Source organism: Numida meleagris, chromosome 11 (genome assembly GCF_002078875.1).
Source record: "Numida meleagris isolate 19003 breed g44 Domestic line chromosome 11, NumMel1.0, whole genome shotgun sequence".
NCBI lineage: Eukaryota > Metazoa > Chordata > Aves > Galliformes > Numididae > Numida > Numida meleagris.
The window spans coordinates 6850936-6875367 of NC_034419.1; the positions used below are offsets into that span (position 1 = coordinate 6850936).

The 24432-nt window shown below is 39.4% G+C and overlaps 1 long non-coding RNA gene across 2 annotated transcripts; it reads left to right on the forward strand.

Annotated features, from left to right (window-relative positions):
- LOC110404962 lies at nt 846-18749 on the forward strand. Of its 2 annotated transcripts, XR_002442610.1 has the most exons (5): nt 846-1017; nt 5454-5587; nt 5667-5749; nt 8643-8721; nt 12473-13189. It is a non-coding gene; the product is annotated as an uncharacterized LOC110404962 (long non-coding RNA). The 2 variants fall into 2 exon arrangements; XR_002442609.1 differs by lacking the exons at nt 8643-8721; nt 12473-13189 and adding an exon at nt 18377-18749 and having other exon boundaries at nt 868-1017.

Consider the following 24432-nt stretch of genomic DNA (forward strand, 5'->3'; position numbering starts at 1 on the left):
AGCTCCGCGCCTGACGTTCCGCCCGCGGCTTGGGCCCCAGCCGGCCCCGGCCTTGCAGCCCGCTGCTCAGGACGCGGTGGTGCGCGGGGCTGGCTGCGCAGCCCCCGGCTGCTGGGCGTAACTGGGCATCCCCTTACTCAGAACAAAACACAAACAAAATAAACGTTCCCTTTTACCTTGTTACGTGACCGCCCCCCTGGTTTTTAATGGATCCGGTGTGGTCATTTGATGAAATTGCCATCAGTGGAAGGATAAAGGCAGCACTAGCCACGCTGCCATGAGATGAAAAGACACGGCCTGTGTAAAAAAGTGAAGAGATTGAAAATTCATGTTCACGTGACACTATATGTTACAAGGGAGTATCCTGCAGTACTCCTACACACCTGTACAAAGACACCCAGGGTGAACTACATCAGATGAGATGTTCTGTTTACTGCAGAGTTGTCTCCCCACATCTGGGCATGCTGGGAGGAGAAATAGCATGAGCAGTACAAAAGCTTCAAAGCTCACTGTTGCCTGGGACATTGGGAAGAGTGTGTGTTCCCTCCCATGCTGCAGCCATAGGAGTTTCCTGTGCTGCAGGAGGAGCTGCAGAACATGGTGCAAGTCAGTGCTACAGGCTCAGTGGTTCTAATCTACTGTCCAATTATTCCACCATCTAAAGTAGGATATGGAAAAATGAAAACCCTTTTGAGAACGTAGGGAACTTCTTATAAGCTCTCCCTTACCACAGGTGATGTTCTTTACTCCAGATGGATAGAATTCTGACTTTAACACAGTTAGCTTTGCAGTTCAATCCTGCAGTGGAATTGCCAGGTCACAGCTGGAACCAATGGTTGAGCACCAGGTGTGGCTAACCCCGGGGAACTCAGGCACAAGCATCGCACCTGAGTGACCAGAAGGGGTGGAGCTTCAATCCACCCCTCTTCTCTCTCATTTAAGGGTTAGCAGCTGAGAGAGCTTTATCTCTCTGGGAGGACTGCTCTCCTTTTGAGTTGTTGCTGGTTATTGGAAGGGGTGAGTAGTTTTTTTTTTTTTTAATCATTGTGTTCTATATTGTTTGTGTCCTAGGAAAAAAGCTCTGTTATTGTCTCTGCTCCATGAGTCTTCTTCCACAAAGGCAGATGTTTAAGGTAGAAGCGTAAGCAAGGGTCTGGCTGTTGCGTGGCTCCATTAAAAAGTCTTTTTTTTTCAAAAAGTAGAAAGGGCTAGTTCTAGAAGGATGCTAACTTATTTATTTTTGGAGTAAAGTTTTTTGAGTGAGTACTAATTTACTTGCTTTGATGTCAAACAGTTCTAGTACAAAGTAAAAAGTCTTTTTTAAAACAAGTAATCTAGACAAAAATTTCCCTTGTTTTTCTTTCCAGCAAGTCATCACCAAATCCCGAGACCTTATCACCAGTTTAAACACAAATAAACAGACAAAAAAAAAAAAAACAACCCACAATATATGTACTATAGAGAATCTTCCATGGAGGAAGACCCAGAACTTTTCCATCCCCTCTTTCCCTTGAGAAGGCCTGATCTAATCTAGAAAACCTAGATTTTCCCTGGTTCTCTTAATAAAGTGCATAAAACCAATTCCATTAAAAGGCTCTAAGAGATTATTCTTTTCTGCCCCTTAGCCTCAAAGCTTGCTGAGGAAAACAGATTGACCAGGACTTGTCTAAGTTGAAAAAATCTTTTGTCTGAAAATCTGCAGGCCAGGGGCAAGGAGAGAGAGTAATTGATAATAATTGCTGGTCTTCCTTTCCCCATCTCCCTGATTGCTTGGGATTTGTAATAAACTGGTCGGACCAACATCTGAACCATTGTTTCTTAATCTCATGTCATGTATACGTATATCAAGAACCTTCTCTCGCTCTGATAATTGGAGCAAGACAAGGACAAAGAATCATGCTTGATATGATGTCAAAGAAAACTTGTGAAATGTCTGGTTATCATTTAGTAACACTTCAAGTTTGGTAATGATAGTATGAAGAAGTTCAATTCTAAAAGCAAACTCTTGTAAAGAAGACATTCAACATTCAAAAGGCTTAAATGATGAAAACTTTTTAATGGTTTTAAATGGCATCTGAAACACCAATCTATTTCTTTCTACAAGGTTACTATAAGGCAAAGGTATCCTAAAACAAAAAACTTGACAAAGGATGGCTTTCTGCTGTGCCACGCCTTCTCAACTGTGAAAACTCCTTGGCTGTATCTTGAATTAAAAGCGAAATGTGAGGAGCAGTGTTTTCCAGTTATGGAATTGTTAAGGATTGTTTTTCTCCTTCATCTGTTAATTCTGGTTCTGTGTTTGAGAGATTTATTCTCTCTGCCCTTCTTCACTGTTGTTGCCTTGCAAGAATATATTTTATATCAGAAATGAGTCATATGACCTGCCATCTGCTTCCTCAACCTTGAAGGACACTGAAGTGTACGGTATACTTAGATTCAAGCTGTGACCTCTGCGATCTGAAATGCTTGTTGTCTCCATTCAGGCTTGTTCTGATTATTGTATATTGCAAATTTCTTTGTCCTCCTCTGAAGATGTGCAGCAGTTACTGCTGGGAAAAATTCATCCATTTCTCTCTATCTGATTCTTGTTCTGCACCAGACAGAAGTGGCATGATGTATGTAATGCCCTTTTGATGTTTTCTCTGTGAGTAGGACAGATTCCATTTGTGTTTCAACAAATGAAGAGAACATTATGTTCTGTGTTTCAGTTATTTAGCGGATGTTTTATAGGACGGAACATGTTTATTTATTACCCTATGTACTTATATCTACTTGATATATGTTAATATTAAGATAGGTGAATTAGTAAAAACCCTCCTATACCCCTTCAGTTGCTTGTGACAGCATGACTGGGTCTCTCCACTGATGGCTGCTCTGCTCTTTGCAGTTGTACAGATTCTTTTTCTCTGTCACCCCCCAGCTCCCCCTTCCACCGCCCCCCCCACAAGTAATTACTTGTGTTTCCAAAGCTTATTTGGGCTTCTTTCAGACTTCAGGGAAAAAGAGTTCTCCTGTTGGCAATCCCTTTGTTTTTCTCCTGTTAACTGAATGTTGCCAGCAAAGAATATATTGCTGCTGTTAAGATGATGGAGCAGTACAGTAAGCATTCCCAATCAGTGCCTTTTCTGATATTACTACAAGTTGAATCATGGTCCAGTGGAGTCCAGCAAACCCAAGTGACTCACAGAGCTGCTATTCTGTAACCATCACTGTTTTCCACTTGAAACAAATTTCAGAGGTTTCTGATATCATGAGATATTTTGCAGAACACAGGCTTTTTATTGGTTTGCTTACTAATTTCCTTGACTTATAAATAAAACAAGAGTTGCCTACTATTACTAGTAATTGTATTGGTATTTATACCTTACATTTCATTGGTAATGGCTGTAATTCTACAGAATTTGTTTATTTGGGATTAGTTCTAGTTAGGGCAAATTGTCCTGATGAAGACTTCTCTAATCAATAACTTAACAGACTTTTATTTTATGTTTGAATTCCTTGGGCAACCCTGCAAATGTTTTTAATGCCCTTCTTGTTTAAGATGGCAGTTTCTAGGTGCTATTTAAAGAGGTTAAAGCAGTAAAGGGGGAGGATGCTAGAATTTTGCTGTGGATGCTGTTTTGTTTGAAAAATCATTTTATTCTCAAGAAATGTTACTTGAGCGTTTTTATTTGCTTATTTATTACAGTGCTTACTTCACTTGTGTTCTTTGCTCTACTTTTAAGGCACACTGCTCTTAGCCATTGGTGAGGCTGTCGGTTCCTAATATTCAGACTCCTTACTATACTTCACTGTACAAATAATTCTTCATGTGATGATTCTCTGGTGTTATCCTGATGTAGGATAACTGAACACTACTGCATTTGGAGATAAAGATCTATCTCTTTGTGAATGACATCTGTAAAACTCATGCTTTTTGAGAATTAGCACAGAAACAGGCATCTTGAAAATTTATGGTAAGGGATGTTTATTCTTAGTTGTGAAAAATCTTCTTCCAACCTTAGAGGAAAGTTTTCTAAATGATTGCACATTACGGAGTTATAGAGTAGCAGCATTTCTTTGCCTACAAACTGCAGAATCTCTTGGTCACCAAATCAGTTTCCTTTTGTTCTTCTTCCCTTGGTTACAACACTAAACTTGTAAAAACACTTGCTGATTGTCATCCAGATAAAATACCACAGAAGTACAGCTTATGTATTTTCCTTGAATTCTTAGTAACTAATTTTTTGATGAAGCTGTCAGTTCATTATATTCTGAATTTTAAAAAAAAAAAAGCCCAGAAGAATAGCAAAAGACTTGGAGAACATGCCTGGTGAGAGGAACAAAAGAATTCTGTTATGTTTCTGGATCACAAGAAAGAGAAAATTAAAGGAGTATGGCAGTCATTTGATGTATAAAAGATCTTTACAGAAGTCAGTTCTCCACAGCTACTGGCTGAAGGACAGAATCAAATCTGGTTATAGTGCAGCAGAAATAATTTGAGTAATAAGGTTGAGTTCCTTACAGTTCTAATCAGTAGGAATTAAGTGATATGATATGTTAACGAAGGTTGTTGTTTCTTTTTAAAGATCAGATGCTTACAATATCGATCAGAAATGATCTTTGCACAATCCTTACATCTGTGCAGTGCCTTGTGGTTAAATATTCCTGTTTGCTATTGTATCATTTGTCTCCCACATTTCTCAGGAGATTTGTATCCCTTCCCCTCTGCCAATCAACTGCTTATGTCAGTTCAATGAAATAAGCTGCCCAAATATATCTACAATTCTCCATGCCAAAAAAGGCAGTTTTTGGCCTGGGATTTGTCAACAGGACTCTCTGTTTGTGACTACATCTGTAGTACAGTATGAATGGATACAGGACAGTGATAATCTAAACAATTAAAATCTACTTATCTATTGCTTGATGAGTAAATCTACTCCTGTTTTTGGACTGTTGTCACTTTAAAGAGGCAAGGTGCGGGAGAATAGCTCTGGAACTGCAGACTTATCCAGCTGTAGTTTTAGTTGCTTTATGCTGTACCTTAAACAGGGATAATATGAAACAATTTTATGAAGTGTCTGAGTTTCTCAGATCTTGCAGTACTGAAATCTGATTTTAACTATGAATTACTTTAGCTTCATTTTGTCATGTGATAGCTGCAGTCATGATTCTGTGACAGAAATGGATGACGCTTTCTTTTTTCCTTTCTTCCTTCTCGAACCATTGGCAAAATGTTCTAAAAAATCTGAAGCAGGAATCATGAAAAACAACCCTGAAGTATCAAAATAATAAAGCACAAGTGGAAAAAGAAAAGTAATCAGTGAGTTCACTGCCATTTTGGACATGATGATCACTAACTGTCTTGGTCTTTATGACAGATGCTAAAATACTGCAAGGCATACAGAAGCCATTTATTACACTTAAAATTCAATAAAATTAAGAGAATGAAAATAGTTTTGTTTTTTTTACAGTGAAACTGTTCCTACAACAACAGTATAACAGGTTGAAATAGGTCACAGGCAGCCCTCCTTACATTGCTCAAGAACATTAGAAGGATTAATCATTTATGGATTATCTCCTAGAAACAATGATCTGGTGCAGACAGGTAATCCAATCTCCTCTATCTTTCTAGCCTGGTTTGCCATTTCACAGGGGATTGTTCAAGGGTGGCAATTTTTTTCTAGGAAGACGCTGTCTGCCTGCCAGCTTGAAACATGTAAATTGCTGGAATTTGCATCAAAAATGTGACAGCTCCTCTCTGACAAAGGTAGGTATTGAGATTAGGTGGCTAAAACTCTTTTTTTTAACTAGAGCATGGAGTCTTGGCTCAGAAAACTTATCACTTTCACCTTTAGTTGTAATCTGTCAGTGAACAGAGTAAAAGGAAAATTTTGTCATTGACACAAATCAGAACTAGAGAGAAAATGTTATTCCTGGTACTCTTTACTTCACATTAATATCTAGTAATCTCTTCCTCCAGGCTAAATTTGTCCAAAAACTTAAACACATTTTACATTTGAATACCAACCTTTCAGCAATCACAGTGTATGTTAGTACATTCAAAGTGGGTATACAGTCTTTTTTTATAGATTTATATGCTCAATATAATATATAGGGCTTTGAACATGCGTCTTAAGCCAGTTTTGTCATATTTTATGCAACAGGAGATGCAGAGCTTGCTGCTGAATGTATTAGAACTGTACTAATTTCATTAATGAATATGAACTCTATTGCAAATCCCCACGGGGGCAAATTAGCAATTGGACTAAGATATTGCAGAAGCAAAGGTGCACCATCAGGGAATCTCAATTGCTCATTTCATTTTACATGCAGTTTCTGTTCTATTGATATAATAACATTATGGAAAACAATATGCAATTACTTTTAGAAGGCTCAGAGTAGCCTCTTCTCCTTAGTTTTCTTGCACACATCACAGACTGCGCAGATCAAAAACTGACAATTAGTTTGGCAAGATTCTGCTTTGTGTGGGACTGAGAAATACAGCAAGAATAATTGTACATCAGTAGTAGATGTCTTAAGCCTTGAGCAAAATACTTTAGTCGAACAATGTCAGTTGTTAAACTCTATTTAACATTTTTATTTATTGAGCAATTGACTCTAATTATGCTCTGTCTGTTTTATGGCATTTTTATGTGCTTATATTTTTATTTTCTTTTAAATATCCTTTTGTATTTTTCAAGGTTTCCGAACCACTTTGAATATCTTTGTGTCTAGCCCTTTCAAAACTGAGATTATCACACAGATCTTAAAGTGTGGGTTTACATTCTTTTCAATCTCAGAAGCATTGCTGTAAAATAGCATATCTGAAGTTCTTTCTCAACATTCTTTTATCTGGTCATCTTACAAAGTATGCACATATCAGAGTCATTGGCTTTCAAATTGGTTAGATAATTTTTTTATAAGCAAAGGCTATTTATCAATAGGTTTTTCTTGATGTGGTACAGTACTAGTAAAGAATATGCAGTATAACAGCTGTTAGAGCTCTTCAGGTGAGACTGTTTTATTTTATAAAACAGCCTGGTGATTTTTGGCTTGTTTTGATGCAAGTTAGATTGTCCGGTGTCAGAGGAATGGGAATCCCCTAACCTGTGTTTGGGGAACAGTAGTGTCATTTTGTACATTATTAAACCAATTCAGCTCTTGGTGCTTTAGTTTTCTCAACAGAGAATGAGTATAATGACTTTATCCATCGCTATGTATTTCACTGAACTACTTTTTTTGAAGAGTAATGTGAACTGTAGGTGTTAGGGAGATGTTTCCTTCATTCAGGGAAGGGCTGGTGCGTTCCTGGTGTATCCCAAGGCCTAGTGTGAAGGTGAGAACAGCAGCTGCTGACCTGCTGTGATCCTAATGCTGTGGCAGGACCAAAGGAGTGATTTCAGTGCTTTCAGTCACTTTGCTCCAGGGTGGGTTTCCTCAGTGCCCCACTGCCCTGTAACACCCAGCACTGTGGGAAGTAGCAACCCAGTCCTGGCACAGAGCTTTGGGCATGAAACTAAGGCCTGTAGAGGGAGTGCAATTGCAGCCTTTAGGCTTGGGGCCACATATCCCTTGGCTCTGGCATTATAAAATGAGTGATCAGATAGTAGTGAATTATTTAAGAACAGAAGCAGTAACAACTTCTTCAGTTTCAAGTGGAATGTGTGCAGTTACGTGTGTGTAAAAGTGGCAGTCAACTAGTAAAATACTGCTTACAAAATGCTGGGTACAGATTTACTGAGTTTTCATTTTGAAAATGATCGTAGCTTTAGAAATTAGTCAAATTAGATTGCTTACTTTGGTACATTTTCTAAGGAAAAAGAACGAACACATTGTGCGTTGAAGCCATCCGCTGCATTCATGCAGTAATTTTTCCCCAGCAGTATTTCACAGAAAAAATTACTTTTATTTTGTGAATTTAGTGTACTGAAATGATGAATCCAGTGAGCTTGCGTAGGGGTGATGCATTTTGTAAGGCAAGTGATTGAAGAGCTGATAAGCATCTCTTCAATAAATTGTAATAATCACCAGCAGTTATTTAAACACCTCCAGAGTACCAGTATATATGACAGGCTCTAACTGGCTCTTTCAATATTCTCACTGTTAACTATGATTACTTTTCATTTTCAAAATCGTTGTCTCTTCCAAAGTCTGTATTAGTTACATGTTTTTGAAACAAATTTAACAGACTTGAATAGTTGCAGTGTAAATAATGCACACATGTAAAAATAGCCAAGAGCCCTCTGTCTCTTGCTTTCTGGCACTGGTACATCCCAGAGCTGGCCAGTCCAGCCCAGCTTGGCAGTTCTGGGGATCTGAACCCAGTGCTTGCAGCACCACCCAGCCCCTCTGCCCATCAGTGGAATCTGGCTGGTGGCAGCTGGGTAGGTCAGGCTTACTGTGCTTTCCTGTACTGCTGTGTGCTTGTGCGTGAGATGTTGGTCAGGCAGGGATGGGGTGTTTTCAGGAAGGCTTGCACCAGTATTACAAAAGAGGCCTGCCAACTGAGAGAAATGAATTCCAGCAGTGCTGAACAGCAATGGAATGACCATAGTCTGCTACTTATTTTTTGTTCTACATTTTGCAAGTTACATTTACCTCCATAAAATGTTTCCACTCTGATAAAACTAGCATACAGGGTATATTTGATTTTTTTCCAGATTCAGAAAAATTCCAATCAGCTCCGTTTTCATGATGGGCTTGTCATCTGAATAATTCATGACTGGTTTTGTCTAGGAGGTAAGCTGAAGCAGGAGTGGAGAGCTGCTGATGTACCTGTGGCACGTGGCGGGCAGCATGGGACCAGCCAGAGGGCAAGGCAGGCTGCTTCATCTGACATTTGTTTTAATTCTCATTAGCAAGAGTGTCTGCATGAGAGTAGCAGGGACAGTCAGGCTGCTGGAGGATATCTTAGCTTATGAATACAGCAGTGTTTTTAGAATGTATTTGTCAGAGAAGGGGCATATTTGACTTAGATAATACCTTGGGCATCTATTTTTTATAAAATCTTCCCATTAGAGTCTGTTTTGGTTATTTTTCTTGGGCTTTTTTGGACTCAGATGTAAATTCTAGGTGTAATGGGGAGCTGGCCAAGCATGCTGTGCAAACCTTTGAGATTTAGCCCTTGAAGGCCACTGAGTGAGTCATGAGCTTCTGCGACATGAGGGTTAGCCAGCGCTGTTGGCTTACAAGCAGTCGTGGGAAATGCTTAACAGCCATGATCTTGCTTCTTCAGAAAATCTCCCAAATATTACTGTGTAATATCAGGTTTTGTACTTATGTTCTACTTCAGATATTTGTTTCTGTGGCCCTAGCCTACATTGTGGTGCTTGTTTAATGGTCACAGCTCCGCAAAGTGCTCTCTCCCCACAGCTTAGTGGCACCATGCCAAGTTCTGAGGCATTTAAGGGTAGGAATTCTTTCGTTTTCAAACAAGGAGGTGCCTATTAAGTGAAATTTGCTGCACGTGAAAGCTGGTAGCTGAAACACTGACTTTACCGGGTGGGTTTGGCTGCCAGTGTGAGGGCACTTTGTCAAACAAATGAAGAGGGAAAAAAAGTATAAGGTAACTGTATTAAAGTATTTCATCTATTACCATAGTGTCAGCAGAGGCACTTATTAAACTTACTCCAATTCCCTTTCGTTCTCTATACCCTCAAGGAAAAAATCAGAAAGCAAGAAAAAAATATTCTACCTCCTTAAGTTGATTTTTTTATTTGCATTTCTATTCAGAATTTAATATTAGTGTTTGCAAAAAATATCCTAGTCTATGGGCTATTTGCAAACTGTTTACTGAGACTGTTATTTGAAAAATCTCTTAATTGTAGTTTTCAATTACTTAAGCAATATCGTAGCAGTTCTTGAAAAGCTCCCAAAGCTGTCAAGTGTTCTCCAGAGGATATACTAATGATGCATGTAATGGGACATCAAGACACATCGATGGTTTTAATTTATATGTAAAAAGGCTGATTTTGATTTTTTTGTTTCTCATTGAAAAGCAATCTGGTACAAGAAAAGGTTAACCCTGTGAAATTATCAAAAGAGAATATCTTGCTGATTTGTACTTAGTCTAAGGATGACAGTGGCAGCAGGGCTTGTGTATACATGTATTTTATCTTTGGTAAAGAGGTAATAGAGGAAAAAGACAACTCAAGGTCTTCTGTTAGCTCATGAATTTGTGAGGCTTTTCTTTGTGGCCCGAGTTTTTCTCATTTCCTTTGGGAATGCCTTTTTCTTCCATTTCCACCAAGCTTGCAGGAAGAAAGGAACTTCACATAATATCCATAACTGATTTGTCCAGCAAGAGCTCAGCTGGCCTTTGTGTGGCAGTGAGGCTTCCCTGGACCTCTGTACCCAGGCAGCTTCTCCCAGCCCGGCTCTACTTCCCAATGGCCTAGCCTAGCTCCATGGGGCTGCTGGATGCTGCAGCTGGCCTCTGTGGGCATGCTGTGAGTGATCACTGGTAGCAGCAGTAAGGGAGCTTTGAAATGTGTTTTCTGCCTTGTCAGTAGCTGAGGTGTGTGGCTTTCTGAAAAGGCTCTTTTTGTGGCCATCAGCTTGCATCCAGGGCCTATTTCAGTCCTAACCTTTGACTTGTATCTTGATTTCTAGCTCATGCTCTTGACCTTTGGCATTTAGCCTGATTGCTGCTGGTCTTTGGGTGCCAAACTGTTTCTTGTTCAAGGACTGTATTCTGGTTTCAGATATTAGCTGTAGCTGCTTATTGCAGCCTGGCGCTTAAATCTTATTTGTGCTTTTGAAGTTTTCCCTTAGTCACCAATTGTACCTCTTCTTTTTTGACCTTTGTATGTGAGTCAAAACTCTTGCAAACAGAGCAGCTCTGTGTTGAGCATTTCTAAATGTGTTGTTTCTCTATGGGTCACTCAAGTGAGGATGGTGAGCTGATGGGGCTGATGATGGGACACTCTTTCCCTTTGATTCATACTCAACACAGAGTCCCTGGGCCACCTTTACATTCCCTTCATCTTTTAGGATGCCTCCTGGTCTTTGTGCAGGAGACTGGGAGCCCCTCAGCCCCAGATGGCTGCTGGATGTCTGCTGTGTGGCCGGATGGTCCAAAACAAACGTGCCAGCAGCCTGTTTGCTAGAAACCCATTGCTGAAACACCAACCTGTAAGCTGGCTCAGAAAGAATGTCTCAGGAAGAAAACTCCATGAATTAAAAATGAAACCAGTTAGTTTAGTCCTATGGAAATTGATATGAAATGACAGTGAGATCAAATTTATGAAGAATAAAAGCAACCCCCAACACCTCTGTAGTATTTTCCATAAAACTACTGATAAATTCTGTTGGTTTTGAAGGTCAGATGGAGGGCTTCATGCTCACAGTTGTGACTACACGCTCACATGAATTTGTTTCCCTGGCTTTGCTGCAAGTGTTTGTGTGAATAACTACTCCTGCAGAGTGAATAAAGGCATTGACAATCTGGTCCCAGTTGGAAACTTATGTCTGAAGCCAGTTCACCCCTTCATAAAACACAGATTCTTTACCCTGTTTAGCATTTACTTCATATAATTTGAGATCTTTGGGTTAACTGCTCCTCCATTCTAAATCATTTTCTAGTGGAAGAGATGTGTGTTTCAGAGCTCTCAATTCTCTTTGGGTATGTATTTGGAATAGATGTTTTTTTTGTTTGGGAGGAGAAGGATAATTGCTGCCTGTGTGGGTATTGTTTAATTAGCAGTCTCCTCACCAGTGGATTCCTGGCTAAATTCACTCCTCTGCTGAGTAATTTATTAAATAACTACAAGCCCATTCAGGCAGTCCCAGTAGTATTTCATAGGAAAGTGCTAATTACTTTGTATAGTTAGTGGGGGAAAAAGAGATGTAAGGAAATGCAAGTCACATATTTTCAATTGCTTTACCAAGCTTTTTGTCGCACCTTTCTCCTGGATCTAGTTCTTCCTCAAGTGAGGATGAGGTGTTCAGAGCAGATTGATTACCCTTTTCTTCTGCAGTTAATGCCTTCTTGGCCTGCTCAGAAACGCAGCATAACATTTCAAGTAGGAATTACCATCACAGCCTTGGTGAGGCTGTTCAGATAGGAGAATCAGCCTGCTAAGTGCTGATGTTTACGGAGTGGCACAGAGGAAATCTTGATAAACCTCATGCTCGCCTCCCCTGTCACATCTTTTGCGGTGTGGCTGTCCATTAACATGCCATAGGCTCAGCCAGGGTGCTGGGCTCTGCCCAGATCACTTGGTAGCTGTCAGGTGGATAAGACAAGCTTTCTGGGAAATGCACAAAGATAAGGTGAAGTTAAACCACATGCATGTGCTTGGCCGTGTGCTCGGAGCAGAGGAGGCTTTATTCTGCTGTGTGGGAACCAGATGGACTCAATAGCTGTTCTTTCATTTTCTGGGGGAGAATTCAGTACATATGGTCTGGAATCAGCACATTGTTCTGTGAGCATGAGTCGCAGCATCCTGCTCCCATCCCCCACAATTCCCTTTTTTTGTTTTATTAACAGAAAATCCACTGGTGAGTGCAAGGAGGTGTGTGTTACAGCAGCATTTGAAGTGTGTCAGCTCTTTATCTCTTTGCCGAACACCTTGGAATCCAGAAGCCCAAGCTCCTTTCTCTTTCCTGCAGGGTAGAGACAGATGCTTTTTTGAAAAGAGAGGCTGTGTGCCACAGTCGTTCTTCTCAGCAATTCAAAAAACACAAATGCTGTTACTCTGCAGATGATTTGCTGTTTATAATGCAGTGTACAGTTGATATAATGTACAGCTGGACAAATTGTGCAAATGAAAGGTCAGTTGATTCAGTGGTTAGATCCAACTCGGTTCTTCTAGGAGCACCAATCCTTGCAGCATAACTGAGGTATGTTAGTGTGAAAAGGTAAGCACAGGTATTTCCTTAATGTCTTAATGAGTAATGCCAATGGTCGGTTTTAATGCTGGGATAACGCTAACTGGTTCCTGTAAAACTGACCTGTCAGTGCTAAAATGTTATTCTGCACAGCATTGTAGTTCCTCTGTTGCAGTTCAGTCTTTCTGCAGGAAAAATAAGGATTAACTCCATAGCTCTGCATGCTGAGTAATTTTATATGGTGCAGAAGACAAATTTGAAGAGCCACTTTTGCAAAGTAGTGAGCAAACAACTGAAAAATAAAACTGGGAAGCTAGCTTGGTAACTCTAGTTTAAATATATATTATTGTAATTCCTGCTATGGGACATAGAAGAATAAAAGCCTCCACTCTTGTTAAAATGATTTACATTTTCATTTCTCAATGCTCTGAGAGGAGAATTTTCTCCTAACATCTAACCTAAATGTCCCCTCTCTTAGTTTAAAGCCATTCCATCTTGTCCTATCGCTATCAGATTGTGTAAAAATTCATTTCCACTCCTGCTTGTAAGCTCCCCTCATGTACTGGAAGGCCTCAATGAGATCTCCCTGGAGCATTCTCTTCTCCAAGCTAAACAAGAACAACTCTCTCAACCTTTCTTCTCAGGGGAGGTGCTCCAGCCCTTCGATTGTCTTCGTGGCCCTCCTCTGGATCCTCTTCAAGAAGTCCATGTCCTTCTTGTGTTTGGGGCCTCAGAACCCCCAGGTTTCAGTATTTTTTTACGCACTTGGGATGAAATTTCAAAATGTCAGAATTTCCATAGGAGGGGTAACTTATTCCTCTAACCACACAGGGTTTTGCCACAGATTTCTCTAGAGCAGGACCTGTATCTTTACTACCGTGAGTAGAGTGTTTCCTTTTTTGGTCTTCTCTATTATAGAATGAGAGCTGTCAGCTGAGAAAAAATGTGTAGTTCACAAGTACTCTCTATCAGTAACACCTTGTTTAAAATCAAGGGAAATTGAGACCAGAAAGTCACATTTCTTCTCACCTTAATGTTAATTAACCTTCTGAGACACATCAAAAACTAATGGTTGTTCTGGAATTTTTACTGGTGGAAAGCCCTTGTTCTCCTAATGCATTGCACAGAACTCTTCTTACAGTTCGAAGGGATTATTTAAAGAAAAAAAGTTGCATCAAGATTTTCAGTCTCACTGAAGTCCACGAGCATTGGATTAGGTCCTTAGAGCCGGTTATGTAAACACTTCTGTAACATTTTTAGACTGTAATGTTTGGGCTGTTACTACAGATCACTACAGTGCTTTTCATAGCTCAGTGTTTTAATGCCTACTCTTGAAGAGCTTATAATTTGTTTTCCACCTGATTCATCCTCTTCCTATGTTAACATATACATTGATATTTAAGAGTACCATGCTTTCCTTTCTCTACTGCCTGAGGTCTGACAAAACGTAAGAGTGCTGCTGAGCCTCAGTGGTCCTTAACTTATATGACAGCAGAAGACACCCTTTGCATTTTATCTTGCAGCTATTTCCTTTTTTCTTGTGGGTAAGGTTTTTTACTCTTTTTTGCTCCTCATGCCTATTCAGTGGATAAATGTGGTCACCCATGTAAATGTTGCTTAGAAGGCTTTCGATTTTGACCCATTTTCTCTTTTTCTTACACTTTATTAAGTTAGATTTATCCTTGTATAAGAAATCAGCGCAAAGTCGAAGAATGCTAAATCCCACTTAACCTTGCTTCTCCTGTTAGCTGTGGCTTCAGCAACACAGAAAGATTGGGCTAGGCTTGGCAGAGAACCAGGAAACATTTGCTTTTGATTCAGGAGGTGGTGTGGATATACAAGATAAAGACAACACTCAGCATTCTGGGGTCCCGTTAGATTCAAATGAGAACCTCAGATTTAGGAAAACCAGGCCGCTCCCCTGTTAATTCTGCATAATGCTTTGACTTACTATCTTTTATTAATCCCAGGAGTGTAGCTCATTATTAACTAGGTAATGTTAAACAAAAGCAGCAGATTAATCAAAAGGACTAAATAATGTCTTGCGTCAGAACTGCTGACAGATAGCACACTGGCAAAGTGAAACTCAGTCCTCCCTGCAATGTTCATTCATTCTATGTGCTGGTGACATCTGTTATGCTAGCACAGTAACACTAAATCAGTGCATCTCAAATACATCTGTATTTGCACAAAAGAAGCAGACTGGGTGTCAGGAAAATGGTTTTGAATATGTGACCTATATCTTACGTAAACAGCATGCCCTTCCCTGACAACACAGGCAAGCAAGGAAGTGGACTTCCACCTCTTATCTGTGTTAAATTTCACTGAATTATGTAAGAGCATCAATGTGAATGTATGTCCTAATAAATTTGGCAGAGCTGTGGTTCATAAACAACAGAATTGCAAACTCCTCTGCTAATAAGTTAAACTGCTGTTGTTTTAATATTGCTTTTGATTTCTTGTCTCTTACAACCATCAGAATTCTCAGATGATATGCCAAATTTAATTTTTCCTTATTCAGTTGTTGGATTGCTTTAAGTATGATGAGGTAGACTTTCTCACACAAACAAACATTATGAAAGATACAGAGCTGCCCATCTTCGAGAGCTTCACAAACCTGCACTCGTTTCTGAAGTCAAGGAAAAAGCTAGTCTAACAAAATCAATGGGTCCAGGTGACCTAAATAATTGTTATCTTAAGGTCTTTTTTGTAGCTAATTCTGATTTGACTTACTGGAAGTCCTCAAACTCATAAAATTTTACTGAGATAGTAATAGCAATCTTATGTTTCATAGATACCATTGTTCATCTCTAAGTGCTTTTTAAAAATAAGAATCATTTTCATTGATGCTGAAGCAGAATTAAATGACTTGTGCTGAGTCCTGCAGCACTGACTGACAAAGTTTTAGAGTAAGTAATCCTTCTGATGCACCACGTCTGTGTTGCAATAACTGCTTCTTTGCTATCCTTACTGTTTTCTGTGTAAGAAACCAAATTTGTTAAAATCTTAAAATAAATTTAAAAAATAACTAGGACTGTGGTTCTACACACACTTCAACCTAGCATTAGTGAGTTTTGTAACTACAAGAAGTGGTCCTTACCTTCTGTGACCTTGTCACCACCTGATACATGGGAGCAGAATCTTGGGTTGGAAGCAGATGCAGGAGGTCACCTGGCCCAGCCTCCCACCCGAGGCGACACCAAGACTGCTCTCAGATTAGCTTGTTATGGCATTTTCCAAGTCAAAACTAATACACCAATGCTACTTAATTTTAGTCTAGTTCAGTTCCTCCTGTGTATCACAGTTGTAATATTTGCCTGTGGTCTGCCTCCTTTTCAAGCTTATTTCTGTTGTACTGTAGCACAGATTTAACTTAAATTTCCATATTAACACTTAGCCTTCTGGATCTGCTAAGCCCTTCATAGTAGATTCATAACAATACATCTCACTGAGTTTTCAGTGCCATTCCCTCTCTGTGACACCATCTTAATGAGAGAAGATATCGTTCTCCCAACTTAACTTCTTGAATCATCGAATCATCCTTTGTAAGATGCTGTTTGCTCTTGACATGTGAGGTATCTGTGGATGCTGTCCTTGAAGCCTTTGCTTTCCTTTTCACTGCGTTCTTATTGTGTCTGTCTGTGCTCTAAGATTTATGCTCTGCCAAATTTTAGCCTGGAGTGACAGCAGAGGAATAAGCATTATAATGAAAGTGCTGACAAACCCTTAGCTGTAATGACGTGAATGGTACAGCTATCATTTGAGTTTGCTGTATTCTTTACTTTAAATCTTTAATGCTATTTTCTCTTTTTATCCTGTGCTGAGCAGTGGGATTAGTCAAGTGGTTTATGACTTAGAAGTTGTGCAGTGAAGTGAGTTGTTTGGTGGGGTGGAAGGGCTCCTCACTGGAGGATACCTGCTTCATTTTAGATGTGAACAAAACTTCAAGGATTGTGGAGGAAAAATACCATTAGCAAGGTGTTCGATGCTGCAGTGTCACTGCAGCACTGCTGCTGGCTTTGTACCCTGTGAGCAGCCATATGACACTTTATATATGACACCTTATTTTCTATGTGTCTGGCTGAGATAAGGTCGGTATTCACTAAGGTGGAAGAAATATGGCAATCTGTATTGCAAGGGGGGAGAGAGAAGCATGAAGTGTGAGTAATGTAGCTCATATTGAGAAAATATTTGTTGATTAACATTTAAGACTTGAGGCAGGAAGTCTGCAGCCCTCTGTGTATGGGTGCCGACCAATACAAATCATGCATGCACTGGAGATGAATCAGTGCTGAATGCCTACTCTCTGTCAGCGTGCAGCTGACATTGCAGCAATGAAAGTAACGATCCCATGGAGTTTCCCATTGATTCCACTGAATGCAGAGCCAAGTTTTAAAGAGGCCTTTCAGATTAAATCTAAAATGACAGAAGGCCTTTCATCTTGAATATATCCTGTTTATTTATACTGGGCTTGGATTTGGCCTCTGAGAAGTCACTTGGACAATGTCTGCCTGGTTTCAGCTGGATGCAATTACTGTATGGATGTGAGCGTGTGACACTTACTCTACCATGTGATCAGGAATTGTTAAGGAAGGGGTGAGCTGTAATCCCTTTAGCTCCATCGTATACCTCCCCATTCTAGATAAGATTTATGCTGTATTAATTTGAACATGATAAATATGATAGGTATACGTTAGAAAAGGTAAAACAAGGTGTATGTGCAGAGGGATGCTAAAAGCATGGACATGGACTGACTTGTTTCCTGTGCAACATACTATAGGGAACCTGCTTTAGCACGGGGTTGGACTTGACAATCCCCAGAGGTCCCTTTCAAACTTTAATTTGATCTCTTGTGCTTCTGTATCACCATAAGATTTGTATTTCTCTCATTCTCTCTTATGATTATCAAATAAGAATCCTTATTCCTCAAGAATTCAGCTGCTTACTCAGAAATCATCCAATTTTCCTTTGCTTTACCATCTGGAAATTATGTTGATTCTTGGAGAAGAGATTACTGCCCACCATCCCTACGTTTGTCTCATTTCCTTTTCTGCGTTCCACACGTGACAGTACTGTGCACCCACCTCTCACATCCTTGGGGTATGACTTGGAGAATCCCTTGAGCTGTGGCATTCTCATGTGCTGCCCCAGAAAGCGGCTGCCTGCCGTGAGATACTGCCCAGATTCTTTAGACCACTGTGTCTCTTTTATTTTCCTTGGTCTGCCAAGATTTTGCTGCCTGCAGAAGGTGCACATCCACATTGTCTATGTGCCTGGGTCTAACACCAGTTCTCCTGAGCTGACAGCTAGCACCATTTCATCGTTAATAGTCTTTTGAGAGACAATCTCTATAAGAACAGTAGTGCAAGTATTTCTTTAAGTCAGGTTTAATTAAAGAAGGTAGATGGTCATCAGAAGAAGCTTCTGAGTACCAGAACTGCAAAATAGGTGATAACAGCATTTTCTGGATCAAGTCTGATTTTGACTGAAGGACGATCTGGACTGGATGACCTTCAAAGATCCCTTCCAACTCAAATGATTCCATGATTCTTTTGTTTTTCAGGAATGTTTGTTGGCAACATTCTTCTGGTCAAAAAGCAGAAAGCCACAAGAAAATTTATGGAGGAAGATCTAAGTAAACTTGTTGCTTTATTTTGCTTTATCATCGTTATATTCCAGAGCAGATAATGGCAGATGGAGGAAAGTCAGAATATTAACTGAGACTTCACTCATTTCATCTCTTATTGCCTCACCCTACCTCCGCATAAAATTGGGATTTTTGACTTACACTGAAAAGGAGGAATAGAGACTTAATCCATTCAACCTTGTAAAATATTTTGAAATACTTAGAGAATGACGTATAAGACCAAAATTTTGCTGGTGAGGAGAGGCTGTGCTGGGTCACAGTGGTAATAAAATCTAGGTATGTTATTTTGTGAATGCTTTTCTGAACTCTTATTTTGCAGTGTGGCAGAGAGTTACTAAAGGGACCTTTTTCAGAAAATGCAGATACTCGACACCTCCAAAACTGACACACACTGATCTGTACAGCAGAAGTTATGCTATAATTAGTTAGACTGGAATATTATGCAGTTTCTGATTTTATTTTTCTTTCCTCTGCAACTTGTTCTAGGGAATAGGTTTTTGCAAGGGTGTAGGACTAGATGACCTCCAGAGGTCTCCTCCAACACCTGCAGTTCTGATTCTGTGATTGTGGTTCTTCTTTGAGTCACAAATATGAGCTGACATAAAAAAAATACTGGTTTGCCAAGTGTCTAGTAAACTTCAAGAAAACTTTTGAAAACGCTGGCATAAATGAGTGTGATAAACTCTAGGATCTTTATCCTTTGCCCCACTTTTCTGAATACCTTATGGGTAATTCAATATGTCACATCAAAATAAGAACTTTCAAAAACCAAATTCATATATATATTCTGCCCAAGAAGTCACGCATTCTTTCATTTCTGAAGACAGAGGCAATATTTGGGATCAGGACATTCCAGCATTACGTATGGTAGCCTGTAAACCCATGTTGGTTCATACAGACATATGTGGCTTATGTGGAGAGCCATGCAAAGAGCCACCCTGAAGACAGACAGGTGTGTGGGTATGCTCTCCACCACCTCTGCTCAACTAGGCTGTAGCTTTTTCTGACAGCATCCTTTTTGCTGGATGCTGAGAGAAAACTGGAATTTTCACTTCAGAGTGACCGTGGCAGAGGCCTTGGGGGACAAAAGACCCTTTGACTGCCTCCCTATCTTGGGGCTCACTCATCAACTTCGAGAAATGCTGCTAAATCTTGTCCTGACCAGTTTAAGTGGGGAAAAAGGAAACAAGCTAAATACATTACATCATCAGCAAGTCTGCGTGCTGTTCTGAGAATTACTTTCCTGTGGATTTCCCTATGGAGAGCTAGAGTCTATCTTGCGGGGAGAAAAAGTGTGTGGATGTCTGACACATTACATTTTCTTCTATATTTGCCCTTCGTTTATGTACAGCAAGAGGCTAAAAATTGTCAAGGATATTTGTTACTTGTCACTCTTATTTGTACATGAACATACACGTAGAGCCTTATGCAGAGACATGGAAACTTGGAATTTTAAAACAGTACAAAAAGGTTTTATATCCTGTTTATCCTCCAGGCACTGTGTTCTCACTTCTCTTTTGATGCTGATGGGAAAGAGGCTTGTTAATGCGCTTGTTCAATGGATCTATTAAAAGATTTTCTTCATAACAAAGGATATAAAGAAAAAAATTAACAGTAAGTGTAATGAAGAACTGTCACAAGTTGCCCAGAGAGGTGGTGGGTACCCTGTCCCTGGAGACACCCGAAGTCAGGCTGGACAGGCTCTGAGCTCCTAAGGGAGCTGCAGGTGACCCTGTTCGTTGCAGGGGAGTTGGACCAGATGGCCTTTAAAGATCCCTTCCAATTCAGTAATTTTATGATAAGAAAACTGTATGTGTGAACTACGAGGCAAAGAGAGAAGCAAGAAAGATGTCCTTGTGAAGGCATGGAGGAAAATAGTGCCACTAAGTTTCCAGCTGATTCTTCTCGTATAGGGGGAACTGGGACAATCTCATTGAGATCCTCTTTTTCATCTCCCCGAAGGATTTGAGATTATTTTTCTGTATCTTCAGGGAATACCCTTCTAATTAGAAGTATTTGTTCTAAGAAAGAGCAACCTTTTTTCCTACAGATTTCAGTGCAGAAAGACAGGAAAGGGATTTCTATTGCTTAGAATATTTAATTTCACTAAATATAAATACATTTGGTATGTGAAAGACAAGCTACTATTTGTTCTGTGCCTTGAGATGAAATAGATGAATGTTAACCCAAATGTTCTGAAGTTAAATAAGTTTGTTTGGGAATTTTGGTTTTCAAGATCTTTTTCTGGTTCATGAGAATCAGTCTCCCTTAAATTCTATTTACTTTGGTTTTAAACCCAAGCTTCCTTACATTTTTTCTGCACGAAGCCTTGGGGCATCGTGACAGCTACACATGCAGCAGACACATACTCTTCCAGAAGATGTAGTCAGCTGAAAGTAATGTGAGTTGAGGATGGATCTTGTAGAAGTAAATCTTCACACAATAATTTGTCATCTAATTTCTGTTATAGAGTCCACTGTAGCCTTCTCTCTAGTTTTCATGTTTAGAATGTCATTTTATAAATTATTTGTTGATCTTCCCTGTTCTTAACAACCCTTAGATCCATTTTTGTACTACTCCCTATATGCACTGTGCAAAAGTCTTTGGGACAACGTATTGTGTCCACACAAATAATGTATTAGCTTGGTTTCAGGAATAAACCACCCAAGATATATACCTAGTCAATTTACAAATAATTGTTGATCTGCAGAGGTTTCATTTCTCTTTGGGATTTTGCTTTACTAATCCATGCTAATAGGCGGGCAGATAAACGTATTCCGTAAATAGAATTTTGTGAAAAAAAAAAAAATATTTTAAACACACTTATTTCTTACATCCAATTGACTTTTTGTATCATGGTTTACAGTGTGGCCACTGTACTACTAAAGTGAGAGAGTCAGTCTCCTGGGAGGTACAATTCCTTATGGGTCTAGCATATGCTTGGTTATGAACAATTCCTTTATTCAGCTCAGGCAATAATTTCATCAAACAACATCTCGCTGAGTGTTTTGAGACCCTTCTCTATGGCAGTTAAGCCTTATTCTTGTGGCTGCTGCACAGTTTTGTACACTGTTTCTATTTGGGATAAATCTTCAGGGCTAGCCAGAAACCAAATAGCTGGTAAGATTTTAAGCCTAGTTCTTAACCCAGTTTGGAGTAAGGATAAACAAAAACAACCAATTCAGCTGGCTTCACTGGTGTCATACTGTGAGTTTCTGCACGAGCTAGAGAGTGTGCTAAAGGAGAACACCTAGTTTCTTCAATAAACCCTTTCTTTCTGGGCATGATGCAGTGTTCATGGAACCAAATGGAAAAAGTAATTTCCTTTTGATAACTGAGCGTCAGTCACATGCACTGAAATGCAAATTGTACCTGCTGTTGTGAATGCAATTTGAGGAATGACTTAGCAAAGAGCTGCTGTGACTGGAGACGATGTGAGGGGCAGGAAGAATACAGAAATAGTTATGTAATGACTCCGAGACTATTTCATTGCTAACAAAAGTTCATTCATCCATGTGTCTTTAGCTGGGAGACATTTTTCTGCTGAGATTTGCCTACATAAAATTCAGTGTACCTCCCTCATTGTCCTTTGCGCTCAGTAGCATTGAATATGTATAGGCTGAATGAAAACCTTGTTTAGCTTGAGAAATGGTAGAAGCAGAGGAGGGAAAACACGTAGTGTCAGCTTTAGTAATACTCTCAAATTATTACATGTGATAATAATTAACAGCTGATGGGAATTTTAAACCCTGCAAATTTGAGTTACTTCTCAGGTTTAAAGATCTGCAGTCAATGGGAAACAACTGGTGAAGTATCCAGATTGCAGAGATTGCTTGGTGGAACTTTCCTGTGTTTGAAAAAAGTGAAAAATGCCACCATGATTCAGAATGTAAAGGGTTAACGGACTGATTAGCCCTCTTTTGGCATGTGCTTCATTAACCCCTATTCACTGTGAGAATCCTTCACACAAATAAAATGGCTTCCTGGGGAAAGGAGAATTTGTTGTGAGTAAAATTGCCAGAAAGAGAACCAAAGGAATAATTAAGTGAAATTACATTCTTTATGTACATATTTAATTGCTTTCTGTCTAAGCCTATTTCTAACTTTTTATTACTTCTGTTAAAATTTACGAGGAAATGATGAAAAATTCAAATAGTTGTTTTTCTAGATTTTTAATACATTTGTGCAGGGAGAAACCTTTTCTGAAAGATGTCTTCAGGGAAATGTGAAGCAAGCATATGAGAAGTGTTCTGAAAGTAATGCCTCCTATTTCTGTGCGGTTGGCTCACAACATCAGTGATGGATGTTGGTGGTGTGGCACTAGACGTGGAACCTTCCCATCAATTTCCATTACATTTTGTTGCCGTGTGACAGATGGCAGCAGAGGGACAGTGACAAAATGACATCTGACATGGAACTGTGAATGAAGCAAAGAGATGTCATTGAATTCCTCCATGGAAAATGGCACCCACTTACATTCATTGATGCTCACTGAATGGAGATCAAGCAGTGGATGTGGCTAATGGTGACTATGTTGAAAAATAGTGTTTTGTAGCTGAGAATTTGCTCTATCAAATAGTGTTATTGCACTCTTTGCATTTGTTGTGGATTCCATGAAAATAAATAGAAGGCATTACCTTTGGAGTGACTTAAGTATATTGCTCTGACCCATAACATGCGAGTTTGGAAATGACAGTGGACAGTAGCAGATGAGATATAATTACTGTTGTTTTGGGAACTTGGGAACAGATTCTGTGATCAAAATTCCCTGCTTTAGTCACTGTATTTTCCTGGCTGCAATAGTTTCTAGAGTAAAGAGAATTGAAATTATGTCATGGTTATATATGAAGAAGCTGTTTCTAGTCAGTTTTGCACTTCATGTGTTATAAATTTGATAACAGTTATATTTGAATATAATTTAAAAATGATATATATATTGTGTGGTCTATTAAAAATCAGTCTACTTCAGCTCATCATGGATGCACACAGCTGCATTAGTTTGTATCTACAACACTGAGTAAAGTGGCTAATTTAAGCATGAATTAAATGATGTCTGTCTGAGACCTGTGCTTTGTGTGCTTCCTTGAGCGGTGAGCTCCTACAGATGTGTTTAAAGTCCTTTGAGTAGTTTCTTATGCTGTCACACGTGGTTGGCTTTCTTAACAGGTAGCTATTCTACCCAAGGCTCTCAGTCTGAGACAAATATTTGAGTGCTTAGCTGGAATGAAGCAATTAAATGTAAAGGTGAAAACTTCTATTGCAGCTTTCTAGGAGGAGCTCAGGTCAAGAGCTGACTTCCTTGTTTCCCTAGGAGCTTTTCATAAAGCATTACAGAATCCGGGATTTGTGCTTTCTGGAAGGCATACATTTCTGCTTGTTATGAAACACAACAATTTTGTTGAGATACTGATGCATTAGTATCAGGTAAAGCAAGGTCTATAGGGCTACCAGATATTTATTTTATTTCCTAGACTTATCAATTAAAAACTAACCTGATCTTCCTGAAAGAATTCATGAGATTTCTGAGTTTATTTGTCTTTTAGAACTGCAAACACAAATCAAAGGAGCTCATGCTCAGTTTAAAAAAGAAATTTCAGCATCTTATGAAAATCCACCATCCCATCAACCCACTAGAACCATTCCCCACTTTCAGAAATAGCATTTGAACATATGGAGATATATGAACCTTTAATTTGTGTTTTGGAAAGATGTTGAAAGTATGAACTCCATTTACCAGTAATTCTACATGACAGTATATAAAATATAGACCTGTAGATTTGAAAATGGTAAGAGATCACTGTGACCATTTCCATCTATGTAATTTTATGAATCACTGTATTACATCCAACAGTTATAGCTGAAAGAGAACCGGACTTTCAGAAAGTTATCCAACTTTGGTTTAAAGATTTTCTGTGACTGAAAGTCCTTTGTAGGGCTAAGAAATACACCTTCACAATAAAGTACATCAGCCA